This window comes from Oryctolagus cuniculus, chromosome 1 (genome assembly GCF_964237555.1).
Source record: "Oryctolagus cuniculus chromosome 1, mOryCun1.1, whole genome shotgun sequence".
NCBI lineage: Eukaryota > Metazoa > Chordata > Mammalia > Lagomorpha > Leporidae > Oryctolagus > Oryctolagus cuniculus.
The window spans coordinates 86,676,083-86,689,761 of NC_091432.1; the positions used below are offsets into that span (position 1 = coordinate 86,676,083).

The 13,679-nt window shown below is 44.3% G+C and overlaps 1 long non-coding RNA gene across 3 annotated transcripts in view; it reads left to right on the plus strand.

The window, feature by feature from the left end:
- The window catches only part of LOC103349689 (uncharacterized), a 108,436-nt gene that overhangs the window by 69,644 nt on the left and 25,113 nt on the right, over positions 1-13,679 (plus strand). For all 3 annotated transcript variants that reach the window (XR_011390185.1, XR_011390184.1, XR_007920927.2), the window contains exon 2: positions 13,524-13,638. This is a non-coding gene — a long non-coding RNA (uncharacterized lncRNA). The remainder of the gene's footprint in view (positions 1-13,523; positions 13,639-13,679) is intronic.

The window sequence follows — 13,679 nt, forward strand, 5'->3', positions numbered from 1 at the left end:
GTGTGATAGATCAAGATTATGCAGCCAACTAATGGAAAACACTTCCATGGATGGACTGAGGTTAAACACACCATTGAATAAAAACTGTGGGGCTGGTGCTGTGGCGTAGCAGGTAAAGCCACCGCCTATAGCACTGGCATCCCATATGGGCGCCAGTTTGAGTCCTGGCTACTCTACTTCCAAGCCAGCTGTCTGCTGTGGCCTGGGAAAGCAGTGGAAGATGGCCCAAATCCTTGGGCCCCTGCACCCACATGGGAGACCTGGAAAAAGCTCCTGGCTCCTGGCTTCAAATCAGTATAGCTCTGGCAGTTGCAGCCATCTAGGGAGTGAACCAGCAGATGGAAGACCTCTCTCTCTCTCTCTCTCTCTCTCTCTCGCTGCCTCTCCTCTCCCTCTCTCTAGCTCTGCCTTTCAAATAAATAAATAAATTTTTTTTTTAAAGATAGGGTGAACCATCTTTGTACTGTTATAGACTGCATTTCTCCAGGAGGCTTTCGGGAGCTTAGTTGTCACTTAGACCAAGCATTGAAGGTAGATGATTTAGCATTTTCAAGTCCTGGGATTGCCTCAGGGTTTAATTTCATGCCCAGCTCCCCCCAGGCCACTAGAATCTGCCCTCCTTCCCCAGCACAGATCTCCTTGATTGGTCTCCTCCTGGGAAATACTTTAACCAGAGGAAGGTGGGTGAGGTGGTGAGGGAATGGGGGAATGGGGACAGGGTTGGCAGGGAGCCTGCTTAAATTTCCTGGCTCTGTCTCTCCTGGGAGGGAGATGCTCCGTCACAACACCTTGTGCTATATTCCTTTTGTGAGGTAAATTCAGATTAAAATGTCCTATATAAGGTAAGGGATATTACCTAATTTTATAGATGGAGACACAGAATCTCAGAGAGATTAAAGTAACTGGTTGCCCCTGATATACGGCTAGCAATTGGCAAAGGGGAATCTCCAATGCTCATCTTCTCTAGTCTGCTCATGGAGACCAACAAGGCTAAGGTTAAACTCATCACTGACGAGGCAGAGAGCTGGGTACTTGCAGGTAATGAATGTCATCCAAATCTCACCGTGGTGGATTGAAGGAGATGGTGTTATTCCCATTTCACAGATAGGTAAACTGAACTTTGGAGTGTTGATACCTCCTTCCCAATGTCACACAGCTAACAGGTGCCAGAGCTGGGATTTGAAAATAAGTCTCTGATCCTAAGTCCAGGGCTCTTTCTGTGTCACTTTGCTAGCTATCAGAAAATCAATCTAGAAAATAAGGGAAAAAAGTCTTATGGTCATCTTGAATTATCTAGATTAGTGGTAAACAACAAGAAACAGATGAAAAGTCAAGTCTGCTTTTTTACAGAGATTGTGATGAATGGTCTCTTTAATTATGTGCAGTGTAATTGTGTTCCTTCCTACTGAAAACAAAGGCTACTTTATGGATGTGATATGTAAATGTAGTTGGGGGATGATGGTTCTGCAATGAACTGGACGTGGGTTGTCAGGGTCCAGACAATAAGTGGACCAGGACAGGGCAGGGTAAGGGCAAGGTGGGGAGGGGTGCAGTGGACCCAGAATATGATATGGTAAAAAAAATAATAAAAGCTTTGGGGATAGGCGTTTGGTGCAGAGCTGAGTTGCCACTTGGCGCACCCACTTTCTGTATCAAAGTGCCTGATCCTCTGCTTCTATCCTCACTTCCTGCTAATGCACATCCTGAGAGGCAACAGATGATGGCCCAAGTACTTAAGTCCTTCCACTCACTTGGGAGACTGGGATGGGGTTCCAGACTCCTGGCTTCAGCCTGGCCTAGTCCTGGCTACTGTAAGCATTTGAGGAGTGAAGGAGCAAATGAAAAATCTCTGTATCTCTCTTTCAAATAAAATTAAAATAAATACATTAATTTTATAAAAGGTTTAGAGAGAAGAAGGCTTATCAACAAAAGCAAGGGTTGAAGACATATTGCATGTAAAAAGTAGAGCAGTTGATAGTCTCTAGAAGGTAAGCCCCAAAGCAAAGTTTTGAGAATCTAAAAACAAAAAACAAAACAAACAAAAAAACCAAGAATTCCCTGTAGATAATTTTATGTGCACACACCACCATTTTTTTTTTTCCAACCTGAAATCTGGGATATGCACCCTTGGCCTAGAAGGAAAACAAAGAGGACTCGGAGTCATTTCATAAACTCAGCCTTCAGTAAGACATCAGGATCTGGAGCTTGTTTGCAGGTAGATGGAATGAAATCCAGGAAAGCAAGGACCTGCTATGGGGTCTGTAGTTTGGACCTGGAAGGGAAATTTGCTCTTGGAACTCAGTCAGAAGGAACTTGAATCCCCAAAGCCATGCTAAGCCAAAGCATGTTATACCTAAGAAGTAGTTGTCCAGCCTGGACTGAGTGATCCCATGCCAGGTAGGAACCAATGATTAACCTGAGACAATATTTATAATTTACTTATCAGTAAACAGCCTGTACTCTGAAATCATCCATGGTATAGTCAAGTAGGTTTCTGTTCATGGATTCCTGAGAGCATTCTGTCCATCAAGTTGCAGTAGAATGAGGAACAAGGAGGGGAGGGCACCAAGCCATCACACCAACACAACGCCTCCAAAGAGAGGAGCAGATTGTTCCTGCAGTCAGGAGGGGAGCGAAGGCCAGTGGCACAACAGGTGATTTTTGTCCTCATAGTCCAAAGGTGCCTTGGTGAGAGTGGTCCCATTCAGTGTCATACAGGGGAAATGACTGGGGTATCAGGTTTTAACTTCAACTGTACTTCACAGCAAATTAGAAGTAATGGCTTCATATTGGGTACAAGCGGTTCTTTTAGAATCACTCTGGTTTTTGAAATTTGGGGTGTTTCTTAGAATGGCATCTTTCTCATCTGACATAGCAAAGGCAGAGATTCAGGGAAGTGTGTGTGTCAATGATGGAGTAGGATTAACCTGAAATAGGAGAGGAGCCAGCTGGATCATTCTATGTTCTCTCTCTCTCTCTCTCTCTCTTTTTTTTTTTTTTTTTTGGACAGGCAGAGTGGACAGTGAGAGAGAGAAAGAGAGAGAGAGAGAGAGAAAGGTCTTCCTTTTACCGTTGATTCACCCTCCAATGGCCGCTGTGGCCAGCGCACCACGCTGATCCGAAGCCAGGAGCCAAGTGCTTCTCATGGTCTCCCATGTGGGTGCAGGGCCCAAGCACCTGGGCCATCCTCCACTGCACTCTGGGCCACAGCAAAGAGCTGGCCTGGAAGAGGGGCAACCGGGACAGAATCCGGTGCCCCGACCGGGACTAGAACCCGGGGTGCCGGCGCTGCAGGCGGAGGATTAGCCTATTGAGCCGTGACGCCGGCCCTATGTTCTCTTTTGAAAATAAAAAAGGGAACCCAATAAATTATTCATTCAACCCCATGCTATGTTCTGGAGCTATAACTGAGTTGATTGAGGCAAAGAAACAATGAATACAGTTATCCAATCAGAACCTTTTCTGCAGAATCTGGGATGAGACTGCACAATGAAGTTTTGTTCAATGACATTTAATACTCACTAAATACTGATCAAACTCTCCACTTTTGTGGAGTACTATGCTTAGTGCATGGGGGGAGAGATGGGTAGTTCCTTCTTTGTATGGGAAGAAACTTGTGAGCTTCTAGCAGAAACCACCCCCCAACTCAAATAAAAGGGAATTAATTAGGATGTGGACTAAAACAAGTTGCAATTAATTCAGACACATGGTGATCAGACACTGCCTTATCTGATTATGATATTTAATTTTTATAAAAAACTAATCAAAATAAGACGGCTAGAAAGACACACACACAGAGAGAGAGAGAGAGAGAGAGAGAGAGATGCAGAGAAGGAGCTTCTGTCCACTGGTTCCCTCTCTCCAATGTCTGAAACAGCAGGGAATAGACCAGCCAGAAACCAGGACCCCAGAACTCAGTCTTGGTCTCCCTTGTGGGTGATGGGTATCCCAGCACTTGAGCCATCACTTGCTGCCTCACAGGGTGTGACTCTGTGGGAAGCTGGAATCAGAAGCTGGATCAGGACCGAGACCCAGGTGCTCTGCAGGCATCGCAAGAGGCATCTTCACCACTGCAACAAGCACCTGCTCCCCGCTTGTGGTTTCATGTGAGTGAATTCTAGATCTTTCTTTTCTGCAAGAAGAGAGATACTGAAATATAGTGAATGGGCCTGTAGTTTTGGAAAGCCAGAGAGGACTGATGGGGTTGTCAAAGCTGAACAAAATTAGAGGAGCAGGCCCTCTGCTCCCATTCTTACATCTTCTGCGGAGTCCTCACGGCATTCAGGAAGGTCCTGAAGCGTGACTGGAATTCACACCTAGACACTGTTGATGTCTGGGTCTGGTTGATTGTGCGTGTGTGGCGGGGTGCTCTGCTGCTCATTGTAGGACGTGCAGAAACATCCTTGGCCTTTCCCTAGCAGATGCCAGTAGGATGCTCAGCCCCAAATGCAACAAGCAAAAATGTCTCCAGACACTGCCAACCACCCTTTGAGAGCAAGATTGCTCAGCTGAGAACAACCAGCATAGCCGGAGATGAGGGGAAAGTGTACTTCATGCAAAAGGATGCCTTTAAACAAAGGTGCAATAGGGTCAGCATGACTCTGCCTGGGCATATTGGGGAATGGTGGCCACAGGGTGAAGGAAGGAGTGAGAAACGGGGCGAGAAGAGAGAAGAAAAGGAGTGTGGGGCTTTGTTGAACAGCTTGCTGAAAAGTTGTTCTTGATTTTGTAAGTAACTGGGAAAGCTTGAAGTTTGGGAAGAGGAGAGTGATAGGAGGAACAGAGGACAAAGATTGGCATGAGAGAGTTGGAGGGGAAGGCAGAAGATCAGAGGCTGCACCTGTCCTGGTGAGAGGCCAAGAGATCTGAACTCAGCGAGGATGGAGAGGCTGGGAGTACGAGATCTTACTCAAGGAGACTCGGAGTTTGGCAACAACCAGAATGCAGTGGCTGAGGACAAGATAGGAATCAGATGGGTGTTTACAAGGAAGGTGGTGATACCCTTGGCTTAGATAAGGAGATCTGAAGTGAAGGAGGAGCAATATGGTATATATACAGGATGGGATATTACTCAGCCACAAAAAAGAATGAAATCCTGACATTAGCAGCAAAATAAATAGAACTAGAGATCATTATGCCAAGTGAAATAAGCCAAACTCATAAAGAAAAATATCACATGCTTTCTCTGATTTGTGGTAGTTAATAGTTAATATATAGAGGAAAAAACTGTGTGGCTGTCAGATCATTTGGTACATAGTTAGAAATATGGCTCCATTGAATCATATCATATGAATGGTAATACACTTTATTTCACATATTAAAAAGAAATGGAGCTGGGTGATAGTGAGGACTTGGGGTGCTAGTAACACTTTGTTCTTAATTTGGGTATTGATTATGGGTGTGATCAAATGACAAAAAAGCTCACTGATCTGTGCACTTATGTGCATTTCTTGTATGTATACTGTATTTTAATGCAATGTTTTTAAAAAGTGGGTCCTTAAACTCTGCTTCTGTGTGTGGCTCCATGAAGGCACAGAGAAGTCACTCAATAAATCCTTTTTATGGAACTTGAATGGCCAGTATGGACCAGTTGGAACAAGTCACCTGTTCAGCAGACAAAGGATGGTATAATAACTGTAATAAAAGTACTGTTTATTTAGCACCTACTTGGTACTGAGCCACACTATCTGCTTCAATATCCAAACAATCCTAGGAGGTAGATACTGCTTTATCTCTACCTTAGAAATGATTGCGCTTATAATATGTTTATTAGGTGTCTATCTACTATGTGTCAGGCACTGTTTTACACAACCACGATATATTAGTGAATAAAGCCAAGGGGAAAAAAAAAACCCTGTCATTGGAACTTAGGTTTCAGTGGGGAAATAAAAATGAAGAAACGAGGACTTAGGAGATGCAGTGACCTACGTGTTCAGAGAGCTAGTGCGTGCTGGGGATGCTGCTGACAACCTGCCTGCTGTGGCAGGCTGTGGTGGGGCCATGAGAATTCTCAAGGAGACACAAGTGGCAAACTTCTCTGCAAAGGCAGACACAAAAGGGGAAAGACTGCCCAGTGCTGGCATGTAAGAATTCTAAAATCCAGAGCCTGGATACAAGGACAGGTGGTCTGGCTTCCTAACTAACAGAACGACCGAATTACCTGGAGTTTCTGGGTGTTTTCCATGGCCAGAGAGACATGCCAGCGATGTTAGCTCCATGCGGCTCTCATTACCCAGCTGTCTCATTTCTGGTTAATTGCCAAGACCCCAAATTTCAGCCAAGAGTCCATTAAACTTATGGTGGTCAGTGAAGAGCTATGTCCATCCATATTTAACCTTACCTAGTTTATATATTTTACACTACTTTTTAGCGAACTTGAGAGGGAACCAAAACAATACCAAATGTAAATGCCTCACTCTTGCCTTTCCTTGACTCCAGCCCAGACTCTGCTCTCTGGTCTAACCTATCTAAGCTTTCCAGTACTAACACATGGGCCTCCTTGACTCCAGCCCAGACTCTGCTCTCTGGTCTAACCTATCTAAGCTTTCCAGTACTAACACATGGGCCAACGACAGTACCTGTATGACTATCACTGATACCCACATCCCTCTCCGAAATCACCTGAGGAGGGCAGAGCTGCTATTTTATGCATTTATATGGAAGCTTTGTTTTTCTTTCTGTTTTTTTTTTTTTTTTTTTTTTTTTTTCCTCTAGAGGAACAGAGATAGGTGAGCTTTTTATCTCATTCTCCTCTTGGCAGGAGGAATAACAACTTTGCACCATGCAAGCTTCAAGTACCCGTGGTTTGAGGGTTTCATCTATGCCATAAAATATTACAATCAGCTTACCACAAAGTCATGGAAGTTCACACTGGTCAGTGGTATCCACTGCTCAAAACTGGGGAGGACAAGCTAAGCTGATGGACCCAGAAGGCACAAGACACAGCCTTGGGGCCCTGCACATTTAAATTAACGAGAAAGCTTTTGGCCAGTAGATATAAAACCACAAATGAAACAATGATACAAATGTTTGCAAACAGAAGAAAGAGTCTGGAATGGGCTAAAATTATAGTGTGGCCAGGGTTTAACGGCATCTTCAAAGGCCTAGGCTGCTTCCTTTTCTCCAATCTATTACCTTGACAGTGGCTTCATCCTCAGAATGGTGACAAAATGGCTATGGAAGTACCAGCTAGCATGCGCATGCCAGTAATGGCCAGAGGAAGAAGAGAGGCTTTCTTCTTTTTCAGAAACAAGAAAATTTTCCCAGAAGCTTCTTCGCAGATTTCACTGTAACATTGACTTGGTCAGCATTAGGTCATTTGCCCATTGCTAAACAAAGGCCTGCCAAGGAGAATGGGACTACCATGATTGGCTTATAGATGAATTAGAGTCACCTGCTGAAGCTGGGGTTGGCATCAGCTTCCCCCGAGGCATTAGCTGTGTGAAGGATGGTGGATACCAGAACAAAACCTCATTTCTATTTGGAAGGAGGAAGAGGGGTGGCAGGCAATGGATCTTGGCTAGGCAATTAAGAATGTATACTCAAGAGCCTGCCACCTGACTCACCCAGGTTCTGTGCTATGTGTGCTGCCCGAGAGGGGAAGCAAATCACCCTTGTTCCTTCGCTTGCTCAGCCCTACCCTGGGGCCCCACATCTGATGGGTTTGGATTGTGCCAGCTGGAGGCTTTTTTTTTTTTTAACACTAGTTATAATCTTACTTTGTTCTTAGGAAAGGCCTTTCTTCCAACCAGCTCCAGGCACTTTTACAAACTTGGTGACCTCTGCCCAGAGGATTATTATCATCCATTTATGGAGGTGGTGTGAGGGTCATGTGGCAGCCCCAAAGCCCAATCTGGAGGGAGAGCACCTCCTCCTCCAGGTTCTCCAATAGGAGTGACAGGCTGGAAGGGCCGAGGCTCCATCCATAAGGAAGGCTCTTGGTGCAGAGGTGTGGTCTGTTAACAAAGGCTTCCTTTGTGCTGACTGGAATTTCTGGAAAAAGTTAGCTCTCCAGCAGTCTTGGAGAGGTGCTCGGTGATTACACAGAGGCAAGAGCGGATTACAAAGAGTGAAATCAGTATTTGTCTATCGTGGCTCATTCTACTTTATTCTCTTGTCTTCGGGCAAACACATATTGAGGCCATTTGATTCACATTCAGTGCCTTCTCCACGCGGGTCACTATGCTGGGCTGTGTAGGCACACAGCCATGAATGAGATGAAGTTCCTAACCTCAAAGAGCTCACAGATTGCAGGGGAGAAAACTCAAAGAGCAGGCGATTACAGGACGGTGGGATAAGTGTTTTGTTTCCTTTCTGTTGGGTGCAGGGCTTCCAGGAAGAACTGCAGTTTAAGCTGAGATTTAAGGGACAAGGAGGAGTAAAATGCTGTCTGTTTCCAAGAAAGAGTGTGTCTTAACTGAGGCCTCTCAATGTTTTAGGAGCATTCATTCTGCAGGATGCTAATTTAAATCATTTTTTTGGAGAAGATAGTGTAGAAAATGGTAGAGTAAGCAATCTGTTGGACTTTTAATAAATGGACTAGTGGTAAAAGCGATGTGGAGTGTGTATTTCCCAATCATATTTGACCACAAAATCCTTTCCCTCTGCCTCTCCCAGTTGTGAATTTAACGCTGAGAACTTACAGCACTGCAATTGAGTTGAGTCGGAGGGCAGGGCTGACAGCGGGTCACAGGAAGCCTCAGAGTTCTGCTCTAAGAATTACTGGGGCTCACTTGATATAACAGCTGTGTTTATTCTGTGAGCCTATTTACATTCTCCCCAAATAATTAAAGTCAGCCAATTGCAGCAAAAATGGGTTCACAGTGGATGCATGGCCCCATTTTCTGGCTGGTGGTTTGCAAGTATGGTAAGGGCTTAGGGGAAGATTTCCTGCACTAGGAAAGAGAACCCAGAAGAGATATCTGTTCTTCTTTTCTCTGGATTCGATGGCTGGAACTGTAGAGCCATTTTGCCAATGGCCTGAGGGTAAAGTCAACACCTTGATGACAAGGCAGAGACTGAAGCAGCCTGAGTTTTGAAGGTAATGCTGAGCTTCTGGTAACCACACCTGGATCTATCCCATTTTGTGACTTAACTTTGTTTTCTTGCTACATGATAACATATTTCCTTATTTTTAAACTAATTTCAGCTAGGCCTTTATATGATTTGCAGTTAGAAGTGTCCTGGCTGAGGACATTTCTCATTGGTCAAGGCTCAAGATTTGGACTCTCCGAGTAGAGGTAGGGTTGTCCGGGGCTCCGGTATCTTGAGGCAGCAGGTGGTACATTAGTGATACTCAGATACACAAAAGCAAGACCAAGACTCATCTACTTTGGGCCAGTGGGGATGGTTGTGGGTTGACATTCTAGATGGCTAGTTAATGGGTATGCTTGAAGGGCTGGAGATGGACCTCCTGAAAACCCCTCTGGTCAGTTGGGATTCAGGAGTCAGCACACAGGAGTAGAAGGATATCACTCTGCCAGCTGCTCCAAAAAGGGTTTGAACTGTTATACTTGTGTGGCATGCACTGGCCCCTGCACAACCTCCTTCTACAGCCATTGGGCTGCTATGGGCAGAACCACAGTCCCTTCTTCCAGTTTCCTTCCTTTTACCTTTTAGCATTTAGTGCCTTCTTTCCCATTAAAAAAAATGGCTCAACTTTATTTTCAGACATATTCAATGAACTGTCAGTGTTTTCCCATGTAAAGATAGGTTGACATGGTTTATTGGCAATTGTGTCCAGTGATTTTTTAGAAAACCATCTGAACCCTATTCAAAAGTGCAGTTCAGCAGTACCCTTTTAAATAAGTATATTGCTAGTGCTGTGAAACACATCTCCAGAGCTTGTTCACATGTGTGATGGCTCATTTGATGTGTCCGCTTGCTTGGGCCAGGAGGGGGTCTGCACTACCCAGGTTAAACGTTATTTCTGTGAGTGAGAGGGTGCTTCCAGATGAGGTTAACATTTGAATCTGTCAATTTAATAAAGTGGTTTGCCCTTGCCAGTGTGAGCCAGCACCATCTAATCCATGGATGGCTGAAATAGAACAAAAATGGAGCAGGGAGGACCCCTCTGCTTACTGCCTGCTTGTTTGAGCTGCTCTATTAGTTTCCTCCAGCCCTTGAACTGCAATTTACACTTCGACTTCCTCGTTTCAAACCTTCTGATTCAGACTAACCTGAAACCACCGGCTTTCAGGGTCTCCAGCTCGTTCTCGGCCTCCATAATCACTCGGGCCAATTCCACATTACAATTCCATTTCCACCATCTGACTTCCCCAGGTCCAGTGCTATGCATGCCATTGGTTCTGTTTTTCTGGAGAACTCTAATACATCTTGCAAAATTGAAACCCCACCCATTACACACCCCCAACCCCATCCACACCCCCTGATCCTAGTAATTGCCGTTCTACTTACTGTTTCTACGAATTTGACTACTTCTAGGACCTTATGCAAATGGAATTATACACTACTTGTCTTTTTGTGACTGACTGTCCTCAAATGTGAGTGAATGTCCTCAAATAATGTCCTCAAATTTTATCTTTATTTCACTTAGCATAGCATCCTCAGTGTAGCATGGCACAAGATGTCCTTCCTTTTAAGACTAATGTTCCCTTGTGTGTATCCTTCCTTCAGTGGACATCTGAGTTCCTTCCACCACTTAGCTGTGGTGCCTTAGCATCATATTTACACTACTTATGTGACTGATGTTTGGGCTTCTAATTCTGTGGCATATATTTCATTTTAAGCAAATTTCTCTATTGCAGCTCACAAGAGGCAATGCCTGAGAGTACCTCATCCTCCTAAGGATGACCCTGCTAATTAGTTTTTTGATGAAAAACTTTATTTTGTGAAAAAAGAAAACACAATATAGGTACTATGTATAGCTAAATAGAAATGTAAAAAGTAAAAGGTGCATATCTTCCCTTCAGGGTAACCACTCCTTCTCAACACTGTAGCTATGACCCCTTCTGAAATGTAAGTGCATTTAAAAATTCATTTTCTCGGGCCATTGTTGTGGCCTAGCAGGTAAAGTTGCTGCCTGCTATGCTAGCATTCCATGTGGGCTCCAGTTTGTGTTCTGGTTGCTCCACTTCTGATCTAGCTCCCTGCTAATGGCCTGGGAAAGCAGCGGATGATGGCCCAAGTACCTGAGTCCCAGTCACCCATGTGGGAGACCTGGAAGAAGCTCCTAGTTCTGGGCTTCCGCCTGGCCCAGTGATCGCTGTCGCAGCCATCTAATGTCACTTTAAAAATATATTTATTTATTTATTTGAATGGTGGAGTTACAGAAAGGGAGAGATAGAGAAAGAGGTCTTCCATTGGCTGGTTCACTCCCCAAATGACCCCAGTGGCTGGAGCTGGGCCAATCCAAAGCCAGGAGCTGGGAGCATCTTCTGGGTCTCCCACATGGGTACAGAGGCCCAAGCACTTGGACCATCTTCCACTGCTTTCCCAGGCCAAGAGAAGGGAGCTGGATTGGAGGAGGAGCAGCCGGGACATGAATTGGCACCCACATGGGATGCTGGCACCACTGGTGGAGGCTTAACCTACTATGCCACAGTGCCTGCCCCAGGGTGTCACTTTTAAATAAGTATATGCATAGTGTCACACCCTCTCTCTCTCTCTGCAACTTTGACTTTCAAAATAAATAAATAAACCTTTCAAAATAATTTATCTTCTTACCCATAAAATGTGACACAAGCTCAGGATAAAAAAAAAAAACTTGAAAAACAATTAAAGCTAGTATTTAATTAGATCCTATTTTCTGCTTGGCACTCCACCAGTCACTTTCAAATTATTCTTCATATTCATCACAACTCTTTGAAGCTGGCATTTGTAATGTGAGATATCTTCAAAATGTTCATGGAAAATGCATATTATCAGAAAACAACATAGGATTTCAAAAATTTTTGCACCTAATTAAACTTACCTTTTTAAAAAATTATTCCTACTTTATTTTTCTAAATTTTAAATTTTAATTAGTTTTTTTAACAGACTCAATGTGATTCGTAGATACAATTCTAAGAACATATGATATTACCTATCTTTTTTTAAACTTAAATTTTATTAGTTTGTTTCAGAGGCAGGGAAACAGAAAGAGAATAGGAGACAGAGAAAGAGAGAGAGCTTCCACCCCCTGTCTCCTCATATGTGCACAACAGTTGGGGCTGGGTCAGGCCAAAGCTGGGAGCTGGGAACACAACCCAGGTCTCCCATGTGGGAGAGAGGAATCAAATTACTTGAGCTATCATCTGGTGCCTCCTAAGGTCTGCATTAGCAGGAAGCTGGAATCAGGAGCTAAAGCTGGGAATTTGCCCCAGGAACTCCACAATAGGACGCCAGCATCTTATCTACTAGTGTAAAAACTGGTACCTGAACTTTTAATTCCATTTTCGACAGATTCTACTTGGTGCTCTCATACTTCAGGAAAGTTATAGATTGGTGAGAGGACATCTCTTCCCCAGTGCCACTATGGTATACACCTCTACCATGCACACTGACTGACTTACAGAGGATAGGAAAGTGGCCTCCCCTGCACCCCCCCCCACCCCCACCCCCACCCCGAGCCAACACTGCAGAGCAGATCAGGCACAGCCCATCTTGGTGGGCTTTTCCTGCGCCCCTCAGTGTCACTCCCTGTGCAGGTAAGGTGTTCTGTCAAATGATTAAACCCCGCCTCATCGTTGCCCTTTTGTACTTGGGCTTACAACATCAGGAAAACCTAGACTAACCTTTGTATTTCTAGTAAAAACAATCATTTATAAACACTGAGCTTTCTTGGTTTTTGAGCCAAACAGCACAACCATGCCCATGGAACAAGTGTCCTCTTCTAGAACTCTGAAACACTGATTTCTCTGCTATCCACTCCCAGGAGTTGAGTCAATTCCCTTTTACCTTCTTGGCAACTGTAATACAGATTTGGGGCTGACAGCAAATCCATTTCCCTGAAGTTTGTTTACTTATTTTTATTTCTATTTTTTTTTTTCTTAAAAAGCCCAGTTCACAAATGAAGACACTAAGCCTCAGAGAGGTTAAGAATTTTGTTCAAGGTTCAACATCCAGTAAGAAAGAGTCACGGACAGAGTCGGGATAGCTGTCAGCAGAAAGTGGACAGAACCCAGAGGGGCTTGGGACTGGGCAAAGTTCGCATCTGCGTCTCACTTTTCACATCTGAAACAAGGCCTGTTGTAAAGACTAGCAATACTATGTGGAAAGCACCAAGTGCAATGTCTTGCTCTTGGTGGGTGGTCCATAACTGCTAGTGATCTTAACTGTGCCACCTAACTCCAATACCCTTCCCACAGAAACATAGAAAGAAGGGGAAAAAGAAAGTGAAAGAAAGAAAAGTGTAAATCATCCATAGTTGCATCCTCTTGGTATCAGAAGTATTAGCATTTGGTGCTTTTCCCCGTTCCTACATTTTTTTTTCTTCTTTCCGTGAAGCATTTCCTTGAGAGTTGTAATCACACTGTATACATGATTCGTTTTCTATTTACTTCTCACTTTTCATTTCCTGCTAGGACGAACCTTAATGTCTACATTCCTACCATTGGGAGTTGTGGGAACCAGCGGCCCTGAAGATTAGAAGCCTATGTAGCAACAGCCGTTTGGGAAGCCTGGGGCCTCCCCTCGGTGGTAAGCACGAGCTTGCTAAATGCTTCTTCATTCATTAGTGA